We start from the raw sequence: 17,305 nt of genomic DNA, 5'->3' as shown, positions 1-17,305 counted from the left end.
TCAGTCCTTACACAAAACTTTTGCCTCTGATGGTTGACCACATGTACTAAAGACTCATGGGGAAAGGATACCACAGCGTAGGCACTAGTCTGGGAGTTGGTGCCCACACAGGTAGTGTGAGTGGAAAGTTTCCTAGGCAACGGGAACAACAGGCATCTCGTTTGAGGACTGTGTGAGCCCACTCCTCAGAGTAATACCAAGTTGAAGGACATTTGTTTCTAACACCACGATTCCTGGCAATTTTTCTCAATGAGCTATATGGTTGTAAAGATTTGCTACTACCGCCTGTTTCAAAAGTTTCTCTGCTCATTTTTCCTTCCTCCACTAAAAAGATTTAAGGATACAACTATATACAAAGGATGGAAGCTTACTAGCTTGCCAAATTGATTAAGTCTTCAATCGTGGTTTTTATTAAAATCATTGTTAACATTTACCAGTTTGCTATGTGTCCAACAATGCTCTAGATGCTTTAGATATGTATTTCCTCATTTATTGTGGAAAATATTCTAGTTAAACCTTTTCAACAAGGTAAACCAAGAAAGACACAAGTTCAGGTAAACAGACCCTGGTCACAAAGCTGCAAGGTGATGGTAGAGCAGCTGTGTGGGGCGTTCCGCTACCTCCCCCAGCGGTGTGGGGAAGCATTTTAGGTGGGCCTCCAGACCAGACTGCACGTGAAGATCTCTAGGTAGAGGCCTGAGAATTGTAATTCAGTCAAAACTCTAGCTAATTCCCCTGCTGGTGGTCTCAGTGCTGGGGAAAACAACCACAGTGTTTGCAGAAACCAGCGTGTTTCATGAGAAGAATAAATGCAAGCAATCACATCCTGGTTTGCCTCCTTCAGGGCGCTGGGCAGAATGGCTGGTGTCTTGACGAGTGAGTTTCCCAATGAATGTACTGGTAATCTTATCTGTGTTTTTTTCATACAAAGAGCAGCTAAGTATTCATACCCAGAAGCAAAATAGTCCGGAGAATGGTCAGTCCACATTCTCTAGGTTTAAGAAGGCTGAAAATATCCTGCGTCATAATCTGTCATGATCACCCTGGAACCGCATTATTAATAGTGTGAAGTCTTTCTCCAGAATTCAGACCTGAAGTCATTCAGACAGTTGACTTAATGTGTACATTGTACAGGTGCTCAGGTTCTCAGCTGTACAGGGTCCCCAGGGAAATGAAAAATTATCAAGAGAAACTAGAATACCCTTTAGTTTAAATCATTTTTTACATTTCCCTGACTGGCTTGTCAGACTCAGGTTTCATTCATCTGAGATTTGTTGAGTCCTGTGGCCACAGAACATTGTAACATTTAAGGCAAATTTTAAGACTCGGGAGCATAGTCAGGTTTGTAAAAAGTGTGCCTCATTTGACTTGGCTGGGACAAAATCTTACAAGAACCATGAAATTGGTGTTATACTATTTGTCTAGACTTGAAAATGCCATATGCTTAATTTACTGTAACAATTTGCTCTTGCTACTCATTTTACATCACCTTTCATTAATTTCTCATGTATAAATATTAATATTTATAGCTTAAGGTGTTGCCAGGGTAGTGGGAATAAAAAGCAAGTGATATATGACACCGTCGCCATTCTCTGTTCAGAGAGGTCTAATTTTATGATTTTGGCAACACTTACAGCTCAAATGAACCAGTGAGATCATTGAATCAAATAGCTGTCCTATCACAGCTCATCTTTGTACTTTCATCGCTAGAGTTTACAACCTGGTCTCTGCCTTGATAATTAAATATTTCACCATCTATATGCCTTTAACTTCATTGCTTAAAACTTGCCCCACATTTTTGGCTTTAGCCTTTGTCCCACTTTTTGGTATGTCACTAAACAGGCTGAGCACTCAGTAAACTATGCTATTCAGATTCTTGCATAACATTCTAGTTTAGAACACAGTGGTCTTTTTGTTGCAGAGAAACCAGCTAAAGAATGTTCTCATTTATGTGGTAGTAAAAACCTCAGACGTTACCTGTATGATACTGCTATACATTTTTTTTTAATTTACCTAAATAGGCCATTAATTACATGTAGCATTGAGGAGAATAATGTTGACTAAAACAAAATTATGAAAACTATTTGTTTTAGGAATGTAATCCAAAAACCCGCAGGCGTATGTCAACACATAGGTTTGTCCTAAGTAATTCAGTAACTAATGCAGGCTCTTTCTCTGCTCTCCCATATTAACTGAACTAGGGTGATGGTAGGAAGTGCCCCGGTTTCTACAGATAGTCAACTGCTTATCGAGTCTTGGCTGCCCTTTAGTGAGTGGCCATTTGTCAAGGGTGGCATAAAGATAGCTTTTAAATCCATTAGATATTATTTAAAGACTTGACGATCCTCCAGCTGCAAAGCCAGCATGCCCAGGTATGTACTCAGTGTTCACGATAGAACATTCTCAAGATCCTTGCCCTCCATGGTCAGTTCACAAACTGCCGTTCCTGTCTGTGCCCTGTGCCAAGGCTTCCCGAGCACCAGTTCAGTGGCGAACTGCAGTCTAAAAATTCTAGTCCTAAGACCCTTGGGCAGACAAATGCCAGTGATCCCAGTGTCACATTCAGGAAGTCACTGGTTCAAATACCATATTCAGCAAATTCCCAGGCATGACCAAACTTGCTAGAAACCAGGAAGGGATTCTGGGAGATAGGCCAGGATTCTGGGTGTCATTGTCATTCAAGCCAATTCTGGTTTCAAAATTCTTTTGAGATTGTTACTCAGGGACCAAAATGCACTCAACATTGCTTGGCCACGGGTCACAATACAAGAAATACACTGCAGAATCGTGTTTGCATATTGCTGGCTTTTTGGTATAAGAAAATTTAATCCTTGGCCGAAAAGTTTGTTTTGTTTTTGATTTTACATAAAGTCTACTGGTGAGGCATATTCAAATAGACATAAAACTAAACTAGGACTTTCTATCAACTATAATCAGCCTAATCCCTTATCTTCCATCTTCCCTGTTTCCAAAGATGCCATGAAGAATTATAAGCATTTTACTTAAGATGTTGTGATAAGCACAAGGAAGACATGACTCAAAAGATATTGTCAAAAAATAATAGTAAGCCTTTAATGATAGACTTTAACAAGTGAATAATAGTATCCCTAAATCTATTAATGTGATCTCAATAAAAAATAATCTATTAATGTGATGTGGTCTGAATAAAAATGCAACTGGATTTTTTTTGAAGCCAGAAAAACTCTCAAATTCATATAGAAAAATATACGAACAGCTGAGAAATTTCTCAGGGGAAAGAAGAGTAAGGGTGATGCACCTACTATAGAGTAAAACTTAGCATAAAGCTGCTGTGCTCAAAAAGTAATAGTGTATGAAAAGACAAGAGAGACCAATGGGAAAAACTATGAAAAACCAGAACTGCACCAAATAGACAAATTTAGCACATGATGAAGATGACATGTGAAATCATTCACACTTGCTCTTAGTGAAAAGTCCAAGAAGCAATACATTTTAAATCATTTGGTGAGGAGGGTCTAAAATGAAAGTACAAGACACCACTTTTCACCTACAAGATTGACAAAGTTTGAAAAGCTGGATAACATGCTCTGCTGGTCAAAGTAGTAGGAAATAGGTACTCTCAAATGTTTGCTAGTGGAAACACGTGTAGTTACAACCCCTTTGGAGGGTGATTTGGGAACAGCTATCAAAGTTGAAAGTGTCCACACCTTTTCACTCAGCAACTCTGCTTTTATAAGTTTATCCTTCAGATATTCTCACACAGGCAAAACGACCTACACATAAAGTAATTCATTGCAGAATTGGTGACGGAAAAAGATTGTAAGCAATGTAAATGGCCATTGGTTGGGAATTATTAAATAAATTATGTACCTCCATAAAGTGGAATGATGTGCCACTTAAAGATTAAAAAAAAAGACAAGGCAGTTCTGAAATAAAGGATCGGGATGTTTAAAAAGTAGGATGATTTAACTGTCCCAGTCTTCTGAGAGAACTTGAACAAAATTATTGGCCCAGACATAGCTGTAAGTCAATCTAATAACCTAAATAACTTTTTAATATTAGCAAAGTTTTATTTCAATGTTTTCTCTGTTCATATATGACTGAAAAAGCCAATATGCAGAGGTAACCCTCTGTCTGTCGTCTAAAGGCAACGTCAAGGCCACTGAGAATGCGATCAGACAAGAGGATCTGCTCCAAATCTCCCTCATGCTGGGGTGCAGGCAGCGAAAGGGATGGGTTCGGGACAGAAGAGTAAGTAAACATGAGCTCTGCCACCAGGGTTGGTGGCCCAGGACCCTGAAGCAGTCGATGTTAACCAACAAGCTGACAGCTTGGAACTCCCAAAGCTGTTGAAAGTTTGGATGTGTTGGGGAAAATGTGGAGGCTCTGGGAGGACCCATGTGCCAGCCAGAGGGGCCCTCGGCCAGCCCCTTCCTCCCTGGCCCTGGGGTGGGGACAGCCTCTCACCCCCAGCAGTCCCTGCAAAGAGGACTCTTGGGTGGTACATATATGCAGTGTCAGGGGCTAAGGCCTGGCCTGGCACTGAGGCAGGTAGTAAGGGGCAGTAGGCAAGGGTCCCGAGGTGGTGGCAGGGGATTCCTTGGCACCCACACCTCTGGAATGCCTGTATATTTACGTTTATTTCCAGACTGTGGTCTGCCCTGGGAGAGGTGGGTGGGACACAGTGCTGGTGGCCTTGGTCCAGTAGTGCAGGTGGTGTGGGGATGAGGGAGGGACAGGGCTGGGGCCAAGTATCCCTGGTAAGAACCTAGTGAGGGTCAAACAGGAACCTGCCCCAAGGTAGCTGTGGTGGCCCACTATAACAGAACCCTGTTCCCAAAGGGGTCCACTGGGGGCCAGCCCAGCAGGGTGGCCACCCAGGCATGGACAGGGCAGGCCAGGCTGAGCCTGGGGCCCCAGTGTGAGATGTGGGGGAAGAAGTGATGTTAAAAATGGCAGGAGTGAAGGGTGTGGACTGGGCACATGAGGACACTGGGAAGCCCTGTCCAGCCCTCAGAAGGAAACCAGCGCTCCTTGGGGTGGCCCACCTCGCCCAGGCTGGGCAGGCTGATGCTCTACATCGTGGGTGGCGTCCACACGTCAGCATCAGTGGCTCCTCCTCTGGGAGCCGCAGGTTGTCCCTGATCGTCTGATTCACAAAAGGCCCCGCTGTAGTCCCACATTTCAGGGGCTTTGTCCACCATGTACCAGGGCTTGAAGTGTGCAAAATGTTCATTCCCCGGTTCCTCCAGCTGGGCCACAGCAGGTTGGCCTCCTCGGTCTGGCTGGCAAAGAGCAGGTGGCCCACGGTGTGGTCGTCTGGGTCCTTCAGGATGACACAGATCACCTGCAGCTTCGGGGTGATGCCGGTTCCTCCTGTGCTCTTGCCTGCACACTTGACTGCGTTGATGGCCAGGTTGGATTTCTTGTCTGGGTGGATGGCAAACGTTCCTTTGCCCGCACAGGCCAGCAGCCGGTTCGCACCCTAGAACTCAACGGTGTCTTCAGTCTTCGTGCTTTCCAGGTACTGGGACATCTTCCCTCTGGCGGGAAACTTGGGACGAGTGTCTTTGAAGTAAGCCTAGATGACCAGGTCCACAAAGCCTTTGCCATCATGTCTGGAGACAGGCGTGTGGCCGAATGACTAGGTTTCCATGATTAAAGCCGAGAGGTAGATGTGCTGGCCAACAGGGAGGCCCGGGGTGTGCTGGGGTGATGGCAGGGCAAGGCGGAATTGCCGGGTGTCATGGTCGATAGCCTCCTTGTCAGTGAGCCGCAGCAGGTACTTCAGATCCAGGCTCTCGAGGGCGAGGCCCGGGGTGGAGCGCTGAAGCAGCTTCGTTAGCAGGTGGTAGAGGACCAGACTGGGGAGAGACCACGTGGGCCAAAGTGCTCACCTGGGCCCCCGGGGGGTGGCCACACGCAGCTTTCACTCCCAGGAAGCCAACGCAGAGCCTGAATAACTTTTAAAACAGTAACACCTGCCCATGAATCCTAGCCTTTGGTCCAAACATTATAGAAATAGCATTTAAATATGCTGAACAGGATTTAAATAGAGCACTTGGGAACTCCTCAATGAATTCATTGTTTTGTTTTGTTTTACCTTTGAATTGTTTCTTTTATGTAGTGAATAATGTTAGACGAGGGGTCTGTACCCCGATGGCTATGAAACCTGGTTCTTTCTATGATGGAGAAGAAGCGAATTATGTAAAATCAAAACTGACTATAGCCACTTCTGCCTTCTAAGGACAAAGAAATAACAACTCCTCCCAGCGGGGGAGTATATGCTCACAGCTTCACACAAAAGCCAAAAGGAAGTCTTTGCTTCACCTTGCAGGCTGGATATTCACACTACCTTAGAGGAGCCGTTGTTTTTGCAAAACACACTAATGAGCTTGGGGATATGCAAAGACAGGGCTGAGAAAGATGGAAGGAGCTCTGTATGTAAAAAGAACTGAGCTGAGGAGTACAGAACCCTAGAGCCCAGGCAAATTTAAGGCTGGGAGATGTGAAAAGTGTCTCCAAGGGAAAGGAAAACCAAACACCTTCTGTAAAGTTTGCCGCACACACAGGTGCCTATGGGAATGATCATTTAAAAGGAACAAGGGGAAAGAGCTAATATTTCTCACTTGGGACAGAATGATGTAGAACAGTAACACCATGTGGTCAGGCAAAACAGTTGATAAATCAAATTAAGTCTCCAAATCCTGAGGTGATTGGAAAATGCCTAAATTACCCAAATTTCCCTGAGGAGGGACAGAGCTCAAGCTAGTTTCCTTTGAATTTTGAAGGAGAAAGTAATCCTACTGACGTCTGGGTTATATACTTCCCTCCACTCAAGACCTATACAATAAGATTATGAAACAGGCAATACATTTCTGTATCAACAGCATTAAGGAGGCACATAGGGAGTGCTTGGAATTCCCCACGCTAAGAGTAAACTATCAGAGACTTAAACTAACCCGGTCCCCGATTCTTGGTCAGGATATCAGACCCCTTGACTTCTAATTCTCCCAAGATTTTTCTTTAAATACTTGCTTCCTCCAAAGAACTTCTTAAATTCTCTCTCCAAAGAACTTTCTAAGTATTTAATCATAAAAAATCCATGTTTTTCCCGCTAGTACTTTTACAGTATGTTTATACTTAAATCTGCTAATCCATTTCAAATTTATATTGGTATATAGGGAGAAATATTTTTTCACATACTTAGTTAACTGTTCAAACTTTTTTTTACTGAATAATCAATCCTTCCCCTATTTAATTAAAATGTCATTTTATCATGCTAAAATTATTATGTACAAGTCTGTTTCAGATATTCTACAAAATATCTGACCAGTACTCTTCAAAAGTATTGAAGACACGAAAAACATATTGAAACCTCCTATCTGAGAAAAGAATGCACTTTTCCATGCAAGTTTTGTTTTGTGTCTGTTAGAGTTTTATTTGTATAGATTGTGAACATTATTTCATTTTATTGTGAAGTAGTTTGTCTTTTTGTGACTATAATATATGGTCCCTTTTACCTATTATGTTTTCTCAGTGGTTGTCATTTGTATGTGTTAGGCTACCCATTATAAAATCTTCACTTCTGTAAGTCAAAAAAATGGTTAGTTAAACATTGGCAATCGTATAGCTTTCCTAATAGAAATATTAATGATTTCTTAATATTTACTTTGTTCATAATTACCTTAGCATTGTCATACTTTGTCAGGTGATTTTCTTGAATTTTTCAGGTGTGTAACTATATTATTTATAAATAATGACTAATCTTAACTCTATCTTTAAAATCCAATTTTCATAGCTCTTATTTGTTTTTGTCATCTAACTGGGGGGCTGTTACCTCCAGAACGATGATAGCTGGTTGTAATAGTGAAGGTAGACATCCTAGTATTTCCCTGTACAGCATCAACTTTCTGGTTATATCATATGCATATGATATATCATATTTATACCTATTTTATTAAGCATTTTACTCAAGAATACTTGCAATTGTCAAATTCCTTTTCAGCAACTATGGAGATGATCATATGATTTTTCCCCTTTTAAATACTAATATGGTGGGGTATACTGATGTATCTCCTAAGATGGAATCATTTTTTAATTTCTTCTATGAATCTTTATAGGTGTGCTATTCTTTTCGTGTGATGTTGAATCTGCTTGCTAATACACTCTTTGGAGTCTGTGCATGCATATTCATAAGTGCTTTTGGTCTGTGATTTATGTTTTGTGTTCCCGTTGTTGAGTTCTGGTGTCAGCTACAGGCTGGCTTCATCAGGAGGCACTGCAGATGTTTCTTCTTTTCTACGTGCTTTTAGAACATTTGGTGTCTCCTGTTACTTAAAAGTTGGTAGAATTTACTAGTAAAATTATATGAATAGGGAATTGTTTATGTTTTGTAGGGAAGTTGACAAAATTCCACAGTTTTCTCAGAGTAATTGCTGTGTGTTGATTGTCTCTTCTGGGGATGACATTGGCAATTAATACTTTATTAAAAAGTCATCTATTTTGTACATTAAAATTTTTTTATTTGCATAGAGTTGAGCAAAATCAGCTTTTAGAAGTCTTTTAATTTTCCTTATGTCTGTGGTTATTAATCCATTCCCACCATATTTTTAGTACGTGTGCTTTCTCCATTAAAAATGTCTTAATTATTGATTTTGCTGGGGTTTTTTATTTTTTAAAGGGGCAGAATTAAATTTTAGTGAGGAGAAATAGAATGAAACTCTTAATTATTTTTTAAGTTAAATGTAATTATAAATTTAACTGTCTTGTGGTTTTTGACTTTGGAATTGCTGGCAATTCATTGTTTCTAAGCAACAAACCTAATATGACAATTAAAATTAAAAAGATGCTGTTTTTATTGCCTTTCTTTAAAATGGCCTTCCTCTGTTTCTTTCTTCTTCTTTTTATTGATAGACTGATTGTAGAGAGAGAGCGGAAAGAGAGAGAAATTTGTTGTTTCACTTATTTATGCAGTCATTAATTGATTCTTTTATGTGCCCTGACTGGAGGTCAAACCCACAACCTTGGTATGTAAGGATGACACCCGAACCAACTGAGCCACCTGGCAGGGCTATTTCCTTATTTCTTAATTAATTATTATACACTGGGCCATGCTATAATATGAAAATTAAAGAAAAATACATCCCTAGCTTCTCTCCCTGCCAAAAATTTGCTTTATCTATTAATTTAATTCTTAGCAGGTACTCCTATTTTGTGTGTGGTTTTGACATAATGACAAAGTAGGTAGCTCTACTTCTTTTAATTCAGTTCAATGTAACAGTCTGTTGCTTTGTGCTTGTGACTGGTCCTAGGTGCTGGAGAGAGGAAACTTCCCAAAAAACCAAGCTGCCCTCTCTCCACTGCTCCCAGTCCCCCCCTGAAGGAGCTCACAGCCTGTTCTACTGGTACAGATTGCTCTACTAGCCTCAATCAGACCTTGCAGAAATGTGTGTCACAAAACAGGACAGGCAGAAGGAGAAATGGCTTAACCCAGATTATTTGCCATAACTGAAAACAAGGAACAAAAGTTAAACTCATTAATATGCATGCTCAGTAGCCAGAAAGATTCTCACAGCAGTGTTATTTGTAGAAACCCTCCTGAGTCTGAATGAAGCTTTTGTTTGATTCTCTAAATTCTGCCCACATTGAATCACCAGATTGTATTTCCCAAGGAGAAGCCTTGGTCCTGTGTGCTTTGCCAAGGAGAGTTGAAGGTGGAGAGGCCTCCATGTCTCCACTTCTCTCGATTCTTGATGCCAGTGGATTCTGGGAATGGCAGAACCAGTTTACATACAAGCTAACAAAAGAGTTTAATTACTTTCGGAGGTTTTGATTTCTCCCAAATGCAAAATATCCTTAATTATTTTAATTCTTACATTCCACATAGAAGTTGGAAGAAACATGCAAGTAACACATACACAAATAAGATACATCTATCATTTCTTACTTAAAATAGCTAATTCAACATGATTAATATTCTCCTCAGGGACATTTTGATGAGGGAAGTGGCCTTAGACTCACTCTGAAGTCTCAAGGAAAGAGCAGGGTTTGGGGCTTATTACTCATTTGAACACATTGGAGACCAGAAGGCAGAGCAAGAATACAGTTGTACACCTCTGGAATATTTCAGTAAATTTAAATCTTGTATTTCTTTCATAATGGAAATGGTGAGTCATCTGGAGTCTCTGGTACAACTAGTTAGTTTACAAACACTTTGGGGGAAGAAGATACCTGCACCCCTGACAGTAAAGTGTTTTCTAGTCTGGTTGGAACCCAGGAAATGGTCCCTTCGGGATCATTCTATTGGTGATAGAAGCTAGTGTCCAAACAACACTCATTTCTCATCCTTGTCCCATCTGGAAAATCTCAGCTCTCACTTTCTCTCACTTTTTGTAACACACACACAGAGCCAAGAACTTGTGTGTGGGATGTTGTTCTATTTTTAAGGCCGTTTTGCATCTGTCTTTGCACCATTACCTTTTCATGAAATTATCACAGTGGTAATTTAACTCCAACTGTACACCTTAATTTGTCCCTGTCTGCATCAAAATAAACCCACTGGCCAGTTAAATATGCCCTAGTTGTAGTTAACATGAGCGGGAGAATGACGAAGTAGGCTCCCACCCTCTTTGTCCCGCCCCCTGCAGCCACTTTATTGGCACACGTTCCATCACAGTGCACTAAAGTTCCTAGGTCTTTTTCACAGTGATTGTCAGTATTCAGGTCTTCTCAGCTGACTTTTGAATCCTGAATTCAGATGTACTGTATTGATACTTGTTAACCTTCTTGATTGTAAATAACAGCAACCAACTGTGGCTCCTTAAGCAGAAATGGAATGTACTAGATAGGTATCCAGTAGCTTCTAAAAGCAAAGAAAGGTGGAAATGGATCAGATAGGACCCAAGGGAGGCAAGGCTCAGATGATCTGTCACCACAGGAGGAGGCTGCTCAGGACATGCCACACACTGCAAGGTACCACCCCAAACTGGCATCAGCACCCCTAGATACCCACTACCCCTGTGCTGGGCTTTGCTCTCATTGGATATGCATCCCACCCTTCCAGACTTTCCTCCCTGCAGAGCCACCCTGAACAGTCCCTAATTGACCTGAGCCCTCCTGTCACCCCCTCAGGATATCAAGTCCCAGGTGGGAGCAGTTGATTGACTGTGCTTAGGTCCTGTCCTGGCTCATGCTCCCAGGAAGATAACTGCCCTCTTTCCCTCCATAGTGGGGAGGTCTGCTTCCCTATTATTATGTTAGTATTCCTCCCAAATACAAAATGCGTTTGGACACTGGGCAATCCAAATTGTAAATGCTATATGTAAAATTTAATTTTGTTAATTTAGATTTATCACTTGAGAATAATATCTTTCAAGTAATGATTCTATCATCCATTCAGTTTTTAAATTTTTACTTATTAACTTGAGAGAGAGAGAAACACTAATTTTGTTGTTCCACTTACTTATGCACTCATTGGTTGATTCTTATATGGGCCCTGACCTGGACTCAAACCCACAGCCTTGGCATATCGAGACGATGCTCTGACAAACTGAGCTACCTCATCAGAGCCAGTTAAATAGTTTTCATTCCCAAGTTTCCACTGCTACACACTTTCTAAGCTGGTCTTTCATGTTTCTCTAGTCTCAGTCACAGGACTGCACTGCATAGGGGCAAAAGAAAGCATTGCAACCAGGCTTCCCTCTGGTTTGAGGACCACATGTTAATCCTCAGGAAATGGTTGTCTGAACAGCTACATTTCTCCTCATTGTCTAATTACCCAGTATACATACGTCCATCCTGACACTTACATAACAGGTATTAAGAAAGGTTTTTATCAGATGCCTTGCAAATATCTAGATATACTAGCTCTCCACCAGTAGCCTTATCTACCAATCTATAAACCTTTCAATTTTACTAGTTAGCAGGCTCTGTCCAGTAGCCACCAGAAGTGTAGGGATAACAAGATCAGAGAATAAAGATTGGAAACATAAATTTTCTGTTTCCAAAGAGAAACAAAGAGAATAGGAATCCTATTCATGTCCCAAAGAGAATAGGAATCAGAAGTAAACTATTGAGCTTTGGGAAATAAATATTAACTTTCACAATGTTATTTTTACAATGTTTTATTTGGTTTTTACTAGTCTCCACAGACCAGGGATAATGAAAGAAGAAGAAAGGGGAGCCCGCATGACCACATCAGGGAGGTGCGAGCCAGGGCAGTGCACTCTCACATGGCTTGGAAAGCTATTCTTGCAACTTGTCTGTAAGTTTCAAATTATTTACTATAAAAATTATCTTTACCATCTAAAAAACAGAGGCTACCAGAGATATACAGGTAAAAAAAAAAAAAGGACCCCCCAAAGCCCCATGAAATGAACACGTCACTTTAAAATTTTAAAACAAATATTTATCACCAGATGCCATGAATTTCAAGAACGAATGACCAAAGAAAGGTCATTAAGCCATTCATGTTACTTATTATTTTGTTTCAGTTTAAATGATTAATTCTAATTGTTAAAAAATTCTAAACTCAAAAATATTCCACCCCCCAACCCCAAGAAGAGGATACAACCTCCAATTAGATGGAAGAAAACTGATGCAGGATATTAAGTAAAATTTTAGAAAAGCAGGGCTCAAATATTCTGATATTCTGTGCTCACAGCACAGACAGAACAGTGTGAAAACACAATGTTTGCAGCCCTCAGAGTGTGGTATGGAGGAGAGCAGGCTGGTTTCAGGAATGTATAGAGGAAAAGGATCCTGATTCAAAGCAAATGGAAAGTAGAAAATCCAAATAAAATGTGAACAGTATGAAAAAAATTTCAGAGCAGTTTTACAAATATGTTTGATTTTTAAACAATTCAAAGACAGGAAAAGAGCATAAACATGATAGATAAAGGACTCAACTTAGAATAACCATAGAAACAAAGGAATTGCCTACAAATGCTTGTACCACAAAATAATATTTTAAGAACATGAATTAAATAAGAGCTCAAATTCCCCATGATAAAAAAAAGTGAAAAAGCTGAGTGAGCTGAAAGAAAATGAGGACAAAACAACATAGTTAAAAAACTAATTAAGTAAAAACAGCAAGGGAACAATAAAAAGAGCTAAAACTTCAGCAAAGATTTGAGTATAATCACAGTAAGTAGATTAAAAAACCTCTAAGAGATTTAGAGTGAAACATTGAGACAAGCAATATCAAATTATCTATAGGGGATGGACTAATCTCAGAATCTGATGTCAGAAACAGGAGCAATGACTGAGGGAGTATACCCCAAGAATACCGTCTCCAGATAAGCTGTCATTCTGGCATATAAGCAAAGCAGACTTTCCCAAACACGCAAGACTCAGGAAACACGGCGCCCATGAGCCTCTCTCAAAAACACTACTTGGTGAGATCCTGGCATTTACAAGAATTGAAATAAGAAAAAAGAGAACACAGAAGCCATATGAAGGGCTTTGGGGGAACACCAAATCCATTTACATGGAGACCACTACAAAGTGCTGAACCGTCGCAAAACAGAATGTTAGGGCTACAAACCCATCAATGTAAGAAAAACAGTGTAAAATTTGGGTAGAGAAGAAACGAAGATGGGAGAATGTATCAGAATGTTATTATCCCCATCTTTTATAGGAGGGGTCAATCAAAGTATGAATTAAAACACCCAGTTCAAAAAATGCATAGTGACTTTCAAAATCTCTTTTTAAAAAGATCTTTTAGGAGCTAGTATCTCTTATACAGAAGAAGAAATTACTGGAAATTGAGCAAGTCTTTATATTTTACTTCAAGTTTATTTTTTATTAATCCAAGTTGTGCTCTTCTATGAAATCCAAGTGAAAATAATTGAATAGTGTTATTTGTTTGATCGTAAAGGGGCCTTCATGAGACAACATAGGTGAATATTAAATATTGTTCATCCCCCCTTTAAAGATGTACATTTATTTCATTGTGTTCATAATCTATTAAGCCAGTGGTTTCAAATTATGCCTTACATGAGAGCATACATTTGTCAAAACTCATCAAACAGTATTTTATTATATTTAAATTTATCTTGATAAAATTTATTTAAAAGGTTGTAAAACAATTCAGCCCCACTGGAGTCTGCATAGAGGGACAGGAAGGAAAAGAAGGTGAAGGTGAGTGAGCAGGGCCTTTCCCGCCCGGTTCCTCCCCATCTCTGTGCTATTAACCTGGGCAGGCTGGCATTTGTGTCTCTTACACAAAGTCTTCAGTATAGCGTTCCAGAGCTTTAAGGAAGAAGAAGAAAAAAAGAACAACTACTGTTTTAAAAGTTGGTATCAGTGAGTCTGAATGTAAACCTAAATTGTGTACAGCCTTAGGTGGCAGGGAGAAAGAATAAGCTAACAAGATCATTCCAGTGAATTAAAGGTTAACTCATATTGGAAACATTTCTGAATGAGACACACACATTTCTGCTTTTCAGAGCAGCTTCAAGCCAGTCCTTCTAGGACAGACAGATGGAGATGGTCTCCAGATGGCGTGCGGTGCTTCTGGATGTATGAATGGGCCTCACTGGGGCTTGGACAAGCCCCTGACTCAGCCTCCACGTGTCCCCCAGCCCTGCTCAAGTTACCAGCAGGCCCAAGCCAGGGAACGGCTGGCTGGGATCCTGGCGGCACAAAACCTTTTCAGCTTTCTTAACAATTTTTCCCCTCATCCTTGCAATGTTTTGGCAGCTGTGGAGCCTCTTTTTCAACTTGCTTTCAACTTGCCTAATGCTTCAAGCCACAAGGGAGACCCAAAACCCTGAAGAACATCCCGGAATGCAAAGCATTTGCCATGAGTCACAGCTGCAGAGGTGCCAGCAAGGACTATTCCAGACTTAGGGAGGGAACGAGGAGGGAGGGGTCAGTGGCAGCAGCTGCAGAGCCTGTGTCAAAGTTCTGGACCCAGGAAAGAGTGTCAGTGGCATTGGCTGGAATGAGAATAGAAAAAAATGAAGAAAAAGCTGTATGAGGACCACTCCTCCAAGGCATCCAGCCCCACCTGCTTTACATTGGGGCCGTCAGCTCTTCTAGCCACATTCTCCAAATCTTAAACATGTTCACGGGGAAAAAACACCTTCTGGAATACGGAGGATTGCAGAGTGTGGCTCTTGGGAAATGATTCCTAACCGTCCTTTAACCAACAATCATAAAGGGCTCAGCCCACTGAGCTTTCCAATACTCTATTTTAAGATGCCCTTTAAAAATGCAGTGGGCGTTCTCTCCTTTTATGCCAACAGAGGGGGCATTCAGTGGCTATTTCTTGCTGCCTGAGAGTACTCCTCCCTTTAAGTCTGGGAGAGGCCATTTAGTGTCAAAAACCTCTCTTTAACTTTTTTATTAACCACGAATAGAGAATACATTTATAATTTCATCTAAAGTATTCAAAATCTAGCCCTGGCTGGCTGGCTGGGCATCATCCTGCAAACTGAAGGCTCACAGGTTCCATTCCCAGTCAGGGCACATGCCTGGGCTGCAGGTTTGATCCCCAGTCAACGCGCATATGAGAGGCAGACAATTGATGTTTTTCTCTCACATTGATTATTCTCTCCCTCTATTTCTCCCTCCCTTCCCTCTCTTTCCCCCTCCTTTCCCTCTCTCTACAATCAATAAGCATGTCCTCAGGTGAGGGTAAAAAATAACAATGATAAAGTAAAATATTTTAAAAATCTAAAGAATAACAAGTGTCCCTGTCATTTCTGCCCACCTGGCCACCTAGTGCCCCATCCTGGAAGCAAGCTGTTATCTGCTTCTTGCATATTTTTCCAGAACTATTCTTTGCATGTTCAAGCATGTCTGATGCATGTAAATTTCTGTACCAAAACATATATTGCGTAATGTTCCATTCTCTGTTTTTAACAACCTTGGAAACTGTCTCATATCAGCACAAATAGAACTCCCTCATGTGTGTGTTTGTTTTCACTCACTATTTAAACAGTATCCTGTTTATACACATGTTGGTTATTTTCAGCCTTTCCCTGTTATAAACTGTGCTTCAGTGAATGCCTTTGAACATATATCACGTGCAGATACATATGGACGTAAAATTTCTGGAAATGGAATTGCTATAGCATATTCTGATATTTTGATAGGTATTTTACCAAATTGCCCTCCATACAGATTATACCCATTTATACTCACATATATGTGTGCCTGTTTCCCCTGTTCCTCAACTCAGGGGTATTCGACTTGTTCATCTTTGTCAACTGATAGGTTAAAAATGGTATCTTGTTGTAATTTTAATTTGGTTTCTTTTTTTTTCTTTTTAATCCTCCTGAGAATATGCTTATTGATTTTAGAAAGAGGGGAAGAGGAACGTCGATTGGTTGCCTCTTGTGCCTGCCCCAAAGGGGCAGAACCCACAACATAGGGACTTGCCTGACCAGGAATCAGACTGCAACCTTCCAGTCTATGGGACGACACTCTAACCAACTGAGCCGTACTTGCCAGGGCTAATTTGGTTTCTTCCTATTTCAAGTGACACTGAGCATCTTTATCTGTGTTTGAGAGGCACTGGCATTTTCTGTGCTGTGAACTATCTTCTCTGCCCATTCTCTATTGTGTTGTTTGTTCTGCTCCTGTAGGCGGGGTTCAGTTTCTCGTCGGTTGTCAGATCATGGGCCTCCGCTCCTTGCTGGCTGCGGGCTGCTGGAGGCCACTGGAAGTTCCTTGCCACCTGGTCCTCTCCATAGGGCAGCCCTCTTCATCAGAGCCCGCAAGGGAGGGAGTCAACAGAGTCCACTAGCAAGATGGAAGGTACAGCCTTATCCAATCTTATTTAGTGGACAGAGGAGACATTCTATCATCTACACCGTACTTTACTGGCTAGAAGCAAGTCACAGGTCCCACTCACACATAAGAAGAGGGGTTGTTCACACAGGAGTGAATACTAGGAGACAGGGATTCACTGGGTCATCCTGGAGTCTGTCCACCCTCGGGCCCTCTATGATTCACGTCCCTCCCACAGGGAAAATGCACCTACCTCCTTTCAAGTTCTCCAAAAGTCTCCTCCTGTTACAGTGTCACTTGAAAGTCCAGAACCTCATCATCTAAATCATGCCCAAGCGTGGCGGAGGCTCCTCAGGCAGTTCACCTGCTCCAACAACTACAGCACAACTCCTCTGCATCAGTGGGCCTGTGACACCAGTGCGACGAGTCACCTGCCTTACACCTAAAACCTGCAGTGGTGGGACAGGCCAAGGAGAGCCGCTCAAGACCCTTCCTTTCAAACAGGAAGAAGACAGGGGTACAAAGGAGCCACTGTCCATAGTACTTCACAGGTGTGGGTTTGCTTAAACCTTCATAGCTCAGCAGC

General features: G+C 41.3%; 1 pseudogene; it reads right to left on the bottom strand.

Annotated features, from left to right (window-relative positions):
- Nucleotides 1-4,925: 4,925 nt before the first annotated feature.
- Nucleotides 4,926-15,048, bottom strand: LOC123807879 (annotated as a pseudogene).
- Between the last annotated feature and the right edge of the window lie 2,257 nt (nucleotides 15,049-17,305).

Source organism: Phyllostomus hastatus, unplaced genomic scaffold, assembly GCF_019186645.2.
Source record: "Phyllostomus hastatus isolate PE091 unplaced genomic scaffold, TTU_PhHast_1.1 phas_scaffold_501, whole genome shotgun sequence".
In the NCBI taxonomy this organism is placed as follows: domain Eukaryota; kingdom Metazoa; phylum Chordata; class Mammalia; order Chiroptera; family Phyllostomidae; genus Phyllostomus; species Phyllostomus hastatus.
The sequence above is the reverse complement of the archived record's forward strand: the minus strand, read 5'-3'. Positions and strand labels throughout refer to the sequence as shown.